A 13,896-nucleotide genomic window follows, 5' to 3' on the forward strand; every position below is an offset into this window, starting at 1 on the left:
CACTCGGAGAACACTTCAATCTCTCTGGTCACGCAATTACAGACATGAAGGTCGCTATCTTAAAACAAAAAAACTTCAAATCCAGACTCCAGCGAGAAACTGCTGAATTGGAATTCATTTGCAAATTGGATGCTATTATTTTAGGCTTAAATAGAGACTGGGAGTGGCTAAGTCATTATGCAAGGTAGCCTATTTCCCCTTGTTTTTTCCTACAACCCCCCCCCCCCCGATGTTCTGGTTAAACTTGGATTTGTGCTGGAAATGGCCCACCTTGATTATCATGCACATTGTAGGGAGAGTGGTCACTTTGGATGGGCTATTACCAGCAGGAGAGTGAGTTTGTGTGTGTGGGGGCAGAGGGTGAGAAAACTTGGATTTGTGCTGGAAATGGCCCAACTTGATTATCACACACATTGTAAAGAGAGTGATCACTTTAGATAAGCAAATACCAGCAGGAGAGTGGGGTGGGAGGAGGTATTGTTTCATGGTCTCTATGTATATAATGTCTTCTGCAGTTTCCACAGTATGCATCCGATGAAGTGAGCTGTAGCTCACGAAAGCTTATGCTCAGATAAATTGGTTAGTCTCTAAGGTGCCACAAGTACTCCTTTTCTTTTTGCGAATACAGACTAACACGGCTGTTACTCTGAAACCATACACATCAGCCAGTTTGTCACTACAGTAGCTAATCCCACAGACCATGAGATGTGTTGCTGACATAGCCACAGACCTTGGCAGAGGCAGGAAAGATGCCACTCTTGTTCAGCTCCATCATTTAGTCTTCAAGAGGACTCGGCGGGTAATGTGTTGGGTGACTGCCCCTCTGCCTGTGTCTGTGTGGGGTTTGCAGGGTTCTGCAGGGTTCTCCTCCTCTTCATCCTATAAATGAGGCCAATATGGGAAAGAGAGAGAGTTGGTACGTGGTCTGTGGTCCCTCCACTATGGAGAAGGCAGGGTGGCCTGGTGGTTAGCAAGTTAACCTAGGAATTTTGAGACCTGGGTTCAACTCCCTACAGTTCCACAGACTTCCTGTGCAATCTTGGGTAAGGCACTTAGGCCCAATTCCTGAAAAGTATTTGAGCACCATTGAATCAGTGGGAATTAAGAACCTACATACCTTTGAGGAGCTGCACTTTCACCTCTCTGGGGCACTGTTCCACCCCTGATGTCAAGTGGCACAATTCTGAAATCCTTGTCATGCTGGCAGACCAGATGTCAGCTCATGCCAGAGCCAATTCACCTCCATGTTAGTATAGATCAAAGTGATTGTTATAAGTATTTGGTGTTTGAACTTCCTGAAAACTAGTGGGATGTTACTGGCATTGTTTTCACTTAGCTGAATCCCGTTATAGTGGAGGAGCAAACATTTTAATTGTGTATGACCCTGTAACTAAATAACCCATCAAAGGAGAAAGAAGCCTTGTGGAATGCAAATGAATAACTTCAACAGAAAAGAGCTAATTCCAAAACACACGGTCATTGCGTGTGATGCTCAGAGGTTGAAGGCCCAAAATGCGTTCCTCACTCTCCGCCATCAAAGGAAAAGTGCTCATGATAGTGGCCCTGTCAGCTTCTTTTCTGGGAGAAGATGCTGTAAGTGTGGATTCAAGGAAGTGCCACCACACTGGAAATATTGGGTGGCCCCCATCCTTTACGTAAGCCTGAGTGCGCACAGGGGAGCAGAGACCAGAGAGGGACACATAGGGGCTGAAGCAACCGCTGCGGCATCCAGGATCTGGGCTCCCCCTTCCCAGCCTGGAGTTGGCTGCCTCCCCACCCTTGAATCTAAGTACCCCCCCATACCTCCATGCTCCCATTCACAGCAATCTTCCTGTCCCCCCTTCCTCCACTTGACACAAAGTTCTAAATAAGGAGTAGATCATAGGCACCGACTCCGTGGGTGCTCTGGGGCTGGAGCACGCACGGGCAAAAAATGGTGGGTGCTAAGAACCCACCAGCAGCCTCCCTATCAGCCCCTCCTCCCTCCCTCAGTGTTTCCTGTCTGCCAGTGGGCCACACCGATCAGTGCCTCCCCCTCTCTGCCACGATCAGCTGTTTCACGAAGTGCAGGAAGCTCTGGAGGGGAGGGGAGAGGAATGAGGATGCGGCGCTCAGGGGAGGGGACAGAATGGGGCGGGAAGTCAGCACCTGTGGAGTAGGTAAGGGCTGAAGCGCTAATGCCATAAATTCTGTCATGATATTTGGTGAGGCCCCAGCTCCTGGAGTTATGTGACCATGTGAAAATCTCAGCTTTCATTTTAAGAGTTTCTACCCCTTGTGGTTGTGGAGGAAAAGCTTGAAAACATGACCCAAATGCTCTGTAAAGACCCAGAAACAATGAGACTAATAAAACGTATATCAAATGGGTTATTTTTTAAAACTCCTGTGGTTTTTAAGCCAATCTGATGATTTTGGGGGCGTAACTCATTATTTTTGAATCACCGCAGCCTGGAGTTGGCAATACTTAAAAAAAATTCTTCTCTGTGCTATTATTGCTAACCAACAAATTATTAAAACAGGGAGAATTGTAATAATCTAATTTATTGTTGCCGTTTTTGGTACTTCATTGGGGTTGGTGAGCAGAAATGGATTGGTCCCTTTGCCTGTTTGTGTAGAGTCAAGTTCACACTGCGATTCTCACCTACTATTGTGTTTGGATTGCCAGCACAGCAGGAAAATAGTTGAACCCAGAGAAATAATCCAGTTTGTTTTCAAATGATATTTTTAAAAAATGGTACATTTCAAACCCTAGGTGCTGTAAAAAGCCGGGGGGGGGGGGGAAGCATTATATAAATTTAAACTTCTGTAAAGGGACTGTTCAGTGTGTCAAAAATAAGTCTAGTCATAAGATTGCAGGCTGGGAACTTGCTGCTTTTCCTAAAAGCTCATGCTTCAGGGTTTCAACCAGCCATCTGCTGGGGTCAGGAAGGGTTTCCCAACCACCTTGCAATGTATTCTGAGATTTTTTTTTAGGGGGGAAGAGTTTATCTCCTTCCTCTGAAGCATCAGGAATGGCCATGGCTGGAGATGAGAAAGTGAATGTGGGGGGCCAGAGCTCTGAGGTGACACTGAGTGTTTTCTCTCTCTCAGGTCCTTGGCTGTCTGGGTCTTACTCACATACTCAGGGTCTAACTGATTGCCCTGTTTGGGGCCAAGAAGGACTTTTCCTCCAGGTCAGATTGGCAGGAAGTTTGGGGTTTTTTTGCCTTTCACTGAAGCACATGGTTGCAGGTCACTTGCCAGGGTACATCTCACTTAATTGTTTCCTGTCATTGCAGGGGCCTCGGGCACTGGTGCTCCTCAGTCCCTCCTGTTCTCTGCCTGTGGCACATATTAGTCTCGTCTCCTGTGGGCTGTGATACTTTGATGTCCTTTCGGTTGCTGGGCTTAGTGTGAGGGTGCTGGGTGGAGATGGTGGCCTGTGAGGTACAGGAGGTCAGACCTCTGCCTTAACATCTCTGACTCTATGCTTCACTTCATTGCCTCATAACAAAGTGGGGAGGAAGACTCCCACTGACTAAAATATGAGGTCCATGAGGTGTGGAGTGGGTCCAACCCATAATACTCTGAGCAACCCAGTTAACCCCTTGGTGACCACTTTACTAGATAAATATTGGCCCCATGTGAGTTGGTAACATGTCTTTGCACTGTCAGGCAAAATTAACTGGCCCAGCTTGTTTTCGTCCCCAGCACCCACCACCACTAGACTAATCAGGAGGGTACATTGTGTCATGCATAGGGGCTGGACTGACTGTGTTAGCCTAAGTCCCAAGGGAGGTCTAACTCAGAGGATTTTAAATCCAGTATGTTTTTCCCTCTAGTCTCAGGGTGCACCACACGCTAATGCCTAGAATGCCCTCTTGGAGTACTAAACACTAGTAGCCAAAACGGTTTGCCTAGACGCCTCTCCGGGCGCGTTCAGGCCCTGATTCAGCAGTCCATCCCTGTTCAGCAATGTGCTGAACTCGAGGCAAGTGCTCAAGTTCCATTGACTTCAATTGGCTTAAGAAGGGCTCCAGAGGTGATCCTGTCAATTACAGGCCGGTAATTCTAATGTCAGTACCGGGCAAATTAGTTGAAACAATAGTAAAGAATAAAATTGTCAGACACATAGAAGAACATAAATTGTTGCACAAAAGTCAACATGGTTTCTGTAAAGGGAGATCATGTCTTACTAATCTATTAGAGTTCTTTGAGGGGGTCAACAAACATGTGGACAAGGGGGATCCAGTGGACATAGTGTACTTAGATTTCCAGAAAGCCTTTGACAAGGTCCCTCCCCAAAAGCTCTTATGTAAATTAAGTTGTCATGGGATAAGAGGGAAGATCTTTTCATGGATTGAGAACTGGTTAAAAGACAGGGAACAAAGGGTAGGAATAAATGGTATATTTTCAGAATGGAGAGGGGTAACTAGTGGTGTTCCCCAAGGGTCAGTCCTAGGACCAATCCTATTCAACTTATTCATAAGTGATCTGGAGAAAGGGGTAAACAGTGAGGTGGCAAAGTTTGCAGATGATACTAAACTGCTCAAGATAGTTAAGACCAAAGCAGACTGTGAAGAACTTCAAAAAGATCTCACAAAACTAAGTGATTGGGCCACAAAATGGCAAATGAAATTTAATGTGGATAAATGTAAAGTAATGCACATTGGAAAAAATAACCCCAACTATACATAAAATATGACAAGGGCTAATTTAGCTACAACTAATCAGGAGAAAGATCTTGGCATCATCGTGGATAGTTCTCTGAAGACATCCACGCAGTGTGCAGCAGCAGTCAAAAAAGCAAACGGGATGTTAGGAATCATTAAAAAAGGGATAGAGAATAAGATGGAGAATATCTTATTGCCCTTATATAAATCTATGGTACGCCCACATTTTGAATACTGCATACAGATGTGGTCCCCTCATCTCAAAAAAGATATACTGGCATTAGAAAAGGTTCAGAAAAGGGCAACTAAAATTATTAGGGGTTTGGAACGGGTCCCATATGAGGAGAGATTAAAGAGGCTAGGACTTTTCAGTTTGGAAAATAGGAGACTAAGGGGGGATATGATAGAGGTATATAAAATCATGAGTGATGTGGAGAAAGTGAATAAGGAAAAGTTATTTACTTGTTCCCATAATATAAGAACTAGGGGGCCACCAAATGAAATTAATGGGTAGCAGGTTTAAAACAAATAAAAGGAAGTTCTTCACTCAGCGCACAGTCAACCTGTGGAACTCCTTGCCTGAGGAGGTTGTGAAGGCTAGGACTATAACAGGGTTAAAAAGAGAGCTGGATAAATTCATGGAAATTAAGTCCATTAATGGCTATTAGCCAGGATGGGTAAGGAATGGTGTCCCTAGCCTCTGTTTGTCAGAGGGTGGAGATGGATGGCAGGAGAGAGATCACTAGATCATTACCTGTTAGGTTCACTCCCTCTGGGGCACCTGGCATTGGCACTGTCAGAAGACCAGATACTGGGTTGGATGGACCTCTGGTCTGACCCAGTCTGGCTGTTCTTATGTTCTTAATGCAACTACACTCGTGCTTAAGTTAAGCATGGGCATAAGCGCTTTGCTCATAGGTGCCACTTCTACTTTTCCCCGGGAGTGCTCCACCCCCACTCTGCCCCCAGACTCCGCCCCCACTCCACTCCTTCCCCCAAGGCCTTGCCTTTGCTCCGCCTCTTCCTGCACCTGCTCCACCCCCTCCCCTGAGGTCCCGCCTTCACACCACCTCTTCCCGCCTCTGCTCTGCCCCCTCCCCGAGCCCCTGGTCGCTGGTCTCCGCTCTCCCCAAGCCTCTCCCCGAGCTGCCAAACAGCTGATTTGCATGGCCGCTGAACAGCTGGGGCTGATGGGTGCTGAGCACCCACTATTTTTTCCCGCGGGTGCTCCAGCGATGGAGCACCCACAGGGTCGGCACCCATGACTTTGCTAGAGTGGGGCCTCAGGGCAGTTGGATACTGCAGCAAGCACTAAGTCACGTGTTGCTGGTGTTGCTCTGCACACTTTGGCATTCTGGGAGAGGTGCTCGGATTTTCCCAGGATGCACTGATACAAACACGGCTAGGCAGTGCAGTAAGTGGGGATGTACAAACAGGGCTGATGCATAACGGTGACAAACACTGCTGTGTGGATGCAACTCAGCTGTGTCTGTTCAAACTGGGCCACATGAGTATCACAAATTGGTTACAACAGCAGAGTTATAAGGTGAGTAGGGATTTAGGCAGTGAAATAGATTCCTAAGGGAGATAAGTAAGAGCCCTGCATGCTTGCATTATTTAAAACTGAACTGAACAAAGCACCGGTGACCATATTGTAGACAATGTAGTCCCTGATTCCACACACATGGAATTCACCCCTTGCTGTAATTTCATTTTGAAAAATGTTTCTCGCCTTCCTGGCTGTGAACCCTGAAAACCTAGTGTCACAAATGCAGCATGTTGACTTCCAGAGTATGCAGAGAGGCTGAAACAAGAGCTCTAAGCAGCACAAACTGCCCTGCCCATTTCAATGGCCGCTGTTGACTCTGAAACATAATGATTACCTTGAAGACATTGCCGATGCAAAAGTGTGGAGCATACTGAAAATGCAGTAACAGCATAAATTAAATTGAATTTAGTATCTCAAGGAATGATCTGAGGGCTACTGTGCTGAATGCGTTAGTCATTTGCAGATTTAATTCAATAAAACCCTTCAATACTTCAAATGTACGTAAAGCTGGTTGCAAAATTTTCACCAGAGTGCCACAGAATTGGCACCAGAGTGCATAATTTAGGGTTTGCTCGCCACAGAGCCTGGACTATAGGGACCAGTCCTGCAGTGACAGAGAGAAAAAAATGCATGGTTTCTTCTTCCAATCTCTGATTTAATGGAAGAAAAAAGCATGAGGATTTTCATTTTGACTGCTCACCAACCACTTGTAAGCCTGATGCCATTAAATGAAATAAGCACATAAAAGCCACTTAGGGTGTATAATGTAAAGAGGCAGCAGGGAAAAAGACAAGGTGAGTGCTGTGACAGCAGAAAGAAGCACTACAGCTTTAAAAAACTATATAAATTTTTAGCCTTGCCACTTTTCCCTCTTCTGCCCTTTAGCATCTGTTCTGCTCCCCACCCCTGCCCTTTTCCTGTCTTTTTTCCCCGTGCAGGTGTGAGTTATCTGCAGCATAGGTAGCAGCCACTATACCATCTTTTTAAAAGGCTGTGTGTAATAAAACATCCCTTGTGGACATTAAGAGCTCACCGTAAAGCAAAACCAACATATTAACTAGGGGGAAAATAATCAAATAATGCTTGGCAGAACCTAGCTAAGTAGCCTTCTGTCTATTGTAGGCACTTCCATGACCCTCATCATCATATCTGAGTGCCTCACAGTGCATAAGGTATTTATCCTTACAACGCCACAGGGAGGTAGGGCAGTGCGGTTGTCCCCATTTTATAGATGGGGACCTGCGGCCCAGTCAGGCTAAGTGACTTGCTCAAGGTCACACAGGAAGTCTCTGGCAGAACATGGAATTGAACCCAGGTTTCCCGAGTATTAGGATATTGGAGAACCCTTCCTTTGCATCCTTCCATATTGTATACTTGGCCCATTGGACACTATCATTCAAGACTCCTAGTCTCTGGACTTATCTTCCTCACCCAATCAAAAGCTAGAAAATAAAATTGTATGTAATGTACCTCCTATTAAAGACTGACCATAATCAAAAGCCCAGATCTGAACTCCAGCAGCCACCGGTAGATACAAAGTTTATGCCTGGTTTCTCCCTGCATAACAGGCCCAACCAAAAATCTCAGCACAGATTCAACTTGAACTTCAGAGGAGCTGGGATCCAAACTCTTGGGCCAATCCTGTTAGGGGTTGAGCACCCTCAGCTGCCACTGACTTCAGGGAGAGTGCTCAGCAGCACCCTGGGATCAGGCCCTTGAGGGATCAAGCCCATCTTTACCCAGTGTAAGCCATTACCTGGTGTAACATGAGGGATGACTTTTTGTAATCTCCAGTTTTCATTGTAACACGGCCAGGTGGCACTTTGTTATAAAGCATGATGTCCATGGTGACCTAACAAGAGCATCCCATTCTCTAGTATGGTAAGTGCACCCATCACATTGTCTTCATCAGGTATGAGAGCCTCAGGTCGGACTTTTCATCCATCAGTTTCAGACCTTCTCTATCACTATATTGCAATTTCTGAGAATTGCAGGGAGAGAGGAAGAGACGTCGGATTCACCCTGGGAAGCGTAGTCCACAAACAAGTCGATAGTGCAGGGAACGTAAAGGCTGCTGAACAAAGAACAGAGTTTAGGTACTTTGATTTTTCTTGAAGAAGTCAATGACAGCATGTCTCAGGAGTTGCTGAGACAGATTGAGGCATCCTTCCGCCTTTAGAAAACACCACTGCATGAATGTAACATTCAGCACCAAACAGTGCTTCTGTTTTAGGATCACCAGTCCTGGAGACTGACAACAAAGAGCACACATGGTATCGAGGCAACACATACACTACACCAGCTGCCCCGGCCAAGATTTGAACCAGTGGCCAACAGGCAGTACATCCAATAGCCCATTACCAATCCCCTAAGCCAGTCAGTCTGTGTTTGTTACCTAGCTTCGGTTTGGCCTAATCCTGGCAATACCACTTCCGGCACAGTAATTCTGGGAATGGTGATGCAAAGAAAACCAGGTTTGCTACAGCAGAGGCAGTATCCACCTGCTCCCCCAGCAGGCTCACCAACCCTCTCCAGCGTCTCTCCACTGCCTGCCTCTCAGAGCCAGCCGGCTTCCCGCTGGCAGGGGTATGCTCTTCATTCTGTGCAGGTGGACGCGCTGCCCCAAAGTCTATACAGAAAATGACTAGTATTGGTTGGGGGAGGGGAATAGTTCTCCTACCCACCAGCACAGTTCTGTTGCCTACATCTACCCTTCTCTTCACAGTTCTATGTATTTCAGGGGGTCAGATTCTGATCTCAGCCACACCAGAGTCCATTGACTACAGCAGTTACTCCGGATGTGCAGCTATGTAACGGAGACTGCAGTCCAGTCCTGTAGCAGCAGCTCTGTCCAGCCCGCCCTACCAAGCCTATTTGTCCTCTTGTCCCTATCCTAGCACCTGCTTCTAGCTCTCCATACCATTTATCTACAGTAACTAGCAGCCAGTTCTCCTGTCAGTCTATGGAGCTACCCATACATCACTGCTGTCTCTCCATGTTCTCCATGTGTATGTCCACCTGGGCTTGTGGTTATCTGTCTTTGACTCATCCAGATCATATCTATCACAACTACTATCTACTGTACTTAACTATAGGTGTCTGTCTCAGCCTACCTGCCTATCCGTATCTTATCTATCAGACTTAAATATTTACCAGCCCTTCTTTTGTTGATCCCTCTTGAAGAGTTCAACAGTGGGGCACATCAGCAGCAGAGGTTACTGGCTTCAGTGGCTATTTTGCTTCAGATTGTAAGAACATGAATCCATACTATGGTACAGAAACAGCTGTGGGCCAAAACCAAGATCACAGGCCCATTGTGCCTGGTGCTGTACATACTTATAGAGACAGAGACAGCTGCTTCCACAAAGAGCTTAATGGATGAGACAGGGAGGGAAACAACTTGGCCGAGATCACTTGGCAAAGCCAGGACTAGAACTCTCCAGTCATTAGACATTGCTGGCTCACCACATGCTGCCTGTAGCAATCCTTGTGTAAGTCCGCAGGAACTCCATGGTCTGAACTGGACTTATTCCCACTTTACACCCATGTGACCGAGTGCAATTTCCATAAGAATGTGAACGACGCAGGCAGACACATGGTTGTACCAGCAAGGCGGAGGACCATTTGATTTAGAAGAGGAGGCCGGCCACCTGACTGACAAACCCGGCTTCTCTCCCTCTCCACGCAGCCCTGGTGAGGCCAGGTACCCCTGGCAGCATGATGAACGGGAGAGCACTGATACAGCCAGCACTGTCTCTCTACAAACACCGCTCGATACTTTGTAGAGCGCAGCCATTTATACACCGTGATATATAAGGCTATCAAGTCACAGCAGTAACGGCTCCTGCGAGGCTCCCATTGGCTTCCACTCCCCTCCCTTCCTTCAGTCAGAAGAACAGGCATAAATTTGGCAAAACAGCTTCACTAACCTTTGGCTGTCTATTACGCCCAGGCTTTCTGGGTCTGTCTGCAAATTCACCGGCGGTTGAACCTTCATACTGTGTCACACCACATTCAGCTTCACAGGGCCTGAAGTGGGGAAGCCTTGTTCTGAAAGGATTTGGTCATTAATATTTGCATATAAGAGAGAGCTGTGAGGGGTTTAGAGCAATGGCAAACTCACAGGACTATCTGAACCACCAGCCAGCCGTCATAAGCGGTATGCCCAGGGCTGCTGTCCTGTTGTGCCTGTCTGTGTCACAGGGCGTGAGCATGGAGTGGGCAGTTTAGTATCCCTGTGCCGTACGCAAGTTTTCTAATTTATGGTAAGAACAGTCATTGCTGACATATGAGGCCTGTTCCCTTGACAATTCCCCTTCCTCTCACACATCCTCAAGTTCCACCAGAACAGATTCCCTTTAATACAGCCCAAATGACAATTTTTCTGGGTGGCTCCTTAAACAGATTTGGCTCCAAAACATGAGCCTGATCTGGATTCTGGATGCTTAAAATGGCCACCACTATGTGGCGGCCATTTTAAGATTGGCATGGCTCCCGGCTGCAGCCATCCAGGCATTCGCAGAGTTCCTCTTCCCTGACGCATCCCCCTTGGCTGTTCCTGATCCATGAGCCCCCTCACCTCCTGTGGTAGGCACTGTACAAACACAGAATAGACAGTCCCTCCCCCGCAGACGTAAGTAGGCAAGACGGATGCAGGGGAGGGAAAGGGGTGGAATGAACAAGCAGAGGGAACAACGTGACGGGGGCAAACACCATGTTAGTGCCTTGCTTTGATGTATCTGTTTGTTAAAGGTGACAAGGGCAGGTGTGGAGTGAGCCTGAGGCGAAAAGCCTGTAAGGGAGAGGGTGAGTTGGAGCAAACACCCAACCAGCACAAAGCAGAGAAAGTCAAGTCAAAATTAGCTAAGGGCTTGTCTACGCTTGAAAGCTATTTCAGAGTAAGGAACAGTGTGAATACAAAGCGCAGTAGTTATTCAGACACAGCTACTGGGCTTTAAATTCATACCCTGCCTTCACCGGTGTAAACTTTCAAGCATAGACAAGCCCTAGACAGCATGATCCTTGTTTTACTGGTGGGGAAGGTGATGCAGGGACAGGTTAAGTGGCTTGTAAAAGGTCACCCAGCAAGGCGGAAGCAATGTCACAGTGTGGATGGCCCTTTAATGGAATTTGCCTTAGCTCCATCTGTGACTAATTAGCCACATCCCAGGTAATGGGTCTAAGACCAGGGACCAGGTGAGAGCCTTCCAGTCACCTGGCCTTTAGATGAAAGGCCACCAAGCAGATCAAGCTCTGCAGAAAAACTTGGGTCAGGATGCAGGGGCCTGGTTTATCTGATTAATTTACGCTGGACCCTTTTGGGTTTGAGACACAAATCCATCCCTGAAGAAAGTGATTGAAATTCTGCTGCTATTGGGAGCTTTATATGATGCCCTGGCTAGTGATTTGTCCCCACTGATTTACCCAGAGCTGAGATTAAAGCTCCAGAGCTTGTCTCTCGTCTCCTGTGCTCACACAACACTTTAGAGAGTGAAATTCAAGCTCTTTGACCATCTCTTCAACGTGCTGAATGCTCTGAGCGCAGGATATTGAGAAGACTGCAGCCTAAAGCTCCAGGATGAGTGTCCAAAATAGCTTTTCTCCTCAGGCACAATGGAGTCATCTAACTGCAAAGGCATAGCTGGTCTGTGCAGAAGACAGCCTTCTTGGGAGCCAGTCTAGGACCACGAAACAAACACCGTGTGATCAAAGAACCACCACGGATCTCGTCACTAGGGCAGGTCGGAACATGAGCGTTGCACTTCATGAAAAATGTTGAAATTTGTTTTTGTTCTGTACTGGAACAAAAATGTGACCAGTCAAACTTCTTTGTGGAGAGAGAGAGAGAGAGAGAGAGACCCCAGAATAACCCAGTGGTAAGGACATTCATCTATGAGTCTCTGCCCTGCATTGGGCAGATCAGGGATTAAGCATGAGTCTCCCACATCCCAGGTAAGTGCCCTAGCACAGGGCTACTGGTTATAATAGGGTGGACAGTTCACGCTTTGTCTCGTATTTTGTCCTGCACCTGAGGCACCTCCTCAATGAAATTCCTAACAAGTTCTACTTAGAGCTTCCATTCCAGGCGCCAGGCACACGCCTTCCACCTGTCTTCACGAATACCAACAGAGCACAGCAGAGACACTATCACAATAAAATAAACAAACTCTTAGATCATTTCCTCACCCCAGGAGACAGAGGGTGTGGAGATGGTCAACAAAGTTCAAACACTTTTGATGAAAAGAGGGCCACATTTTTCAAGAAACTTTGTGTGAAACGTGTCCCTTTTTGGACCACCTGCAGAAAAGGAGACAGACCCACCTATAACAAATGCTCATTGCATTACTTAAAGCACATCTGGAAGGTGCTCAGATGCCATGGTGATGGGCATAGTATAGAATAACCAGTTCAGGGCTCTCCATCACCATAGAGTTTTGTTTTGTCCACATTCCCTATAAGCTGGTTTCATGGTAATCAACTCTCTTTTAGGAAGGAAGGGGTGCAGAAGAGAGAGCGAGAGAGATGCGGCAGGTGGGTTACTGATCTCCCTTCTCCAGAAGAGCGTCCCCCTGGTTTGGGTGCTGACCTTGAAATTAGGACGCCGAGTTCCAGCCCTGGATCAACCTCAAATGTCCCGTGTAACCTTGGGCTAGTCACTTAAGCCCAGCTCTTCACTTCCATGGATTGATTTACCTTTGAGGACCCGTGCCCTAGTCTTGCGTCAGTTCTCCATCTGTAAAATGGAGCTAACATCACTGCTTTACTTCACAGGGCTGTCACCTGGACAAAATCCTTGTATGGCAGTGAAGCACTCAGATACTCCAGTGGTGCAGGCTGTGGCTAGAGAGAGCTGCTGCTTGTCATTAGCTGGCAAGCCTTCGTGTTCAGCTACCTTTCCCCTTCATGGCAGAGCTGAGTCTGCTGCTCTCAATACGGACTCCGTGCCTAGGAGTTTAGAGAGCAACATTTTAGAGATGCAGCTTTTGAAAGTGGCTGTTTTTGGAGGTAGCCTGTAGGCCAGCCGAGCAGTGAGAGGATGTGTTAATTCTCCTCTGCTTACCCATCTCTCCTGCAACATTGCTCTGTGATAGCTGCTGCATAGAGGGTATCATCTTTTATCTTCCTTGACTGATGGCAGCCCCTCTGGGGCTAAGGGGTAGTCTGCTTATGCTCCCCTGGTATGGGGTAAGGCGGTTTTCCTTTGGATCCCAAAGGAAATGTAAGAATCAAAACTGCAGATTGTATTACTCACCAAGGGGGAAAAAAAACCCCACACAGGCAGCCACAAAAGAAAATCACCATAATGAGCAGCGCACATGGCAATGATTAAAATATTCCGATTAACTTTGGTCCCATCAGCTGCAGGGCAAGCTGCATGTGATTAACCCGTATTCACTAAGGAGGGAAATTGTTTGATTTGGGGGTGGGAAATCAAGGGGTTGTTTTCAAACACCATCCAGGGGAATCTTTACATCTTAGTGTCAAGCAAGTTCTCTGGGCGAATTGATCGGTGGCATTTCCCCGTACGCCACAGGAACAGAGTGGCTTTTAGTTCTACGTGCACATGCTGCCTTTGGGGCAGGTGCCAGCCGTGCAAGGCGCAGGAGCTGGCTGAGAGAGGAGGCTGGGATCTCCTGAGGCCCAGCTCGGTATTCCACCTGCTGGACCCTGCTGCCTCACCCTTAGCACTGATGT

The 13,896-nt window shown here is 47.1% G+C and overlaps 1 long non-coding RNA gene across 1 annotated transcript in view; it reads right to left on the bottom strand.

The window, feature by feature from the left end:
• LOC140898678 (uncharacterized) overlaps positions 1-8,153 on the bottom strand; it is an 81,127-nt gene extending 72,974 nt beyond the window's left edge. Inside the window, exons 1-2 of the long non-coding RNA XR_012155057.1 lie at positions 7,958-8,153; positions 731-879 (exon numbers count right to left, since the gene is read on the bottom strand). This is a non-coding gene — a long non-coding RNA (uncharacterized lncRNA). The remainder of the gene's footprint in view (positions 1-730; positions 880-7,957) is intronic.
• Between the last annotated feature and the right edge of the window lie 5,743 nt (positions 8,154-13,896).

The sequence above is a fragment of the Lepidochelys kempii genome, chromosome 15, assembly GCF_965140265.1.
Source record: "Lepidochelys kempii isolate rLepKem1 chromosome 15, rLepKem1.hap2, whole genome shotgun sequence".
Classification (NCBI taxonomy): domain Eukaryota; kingdom Metazoa; phylum Chordata; order Testudines; family Cheloniidae; genus Lepidochelys; species Lepidochelys kempii.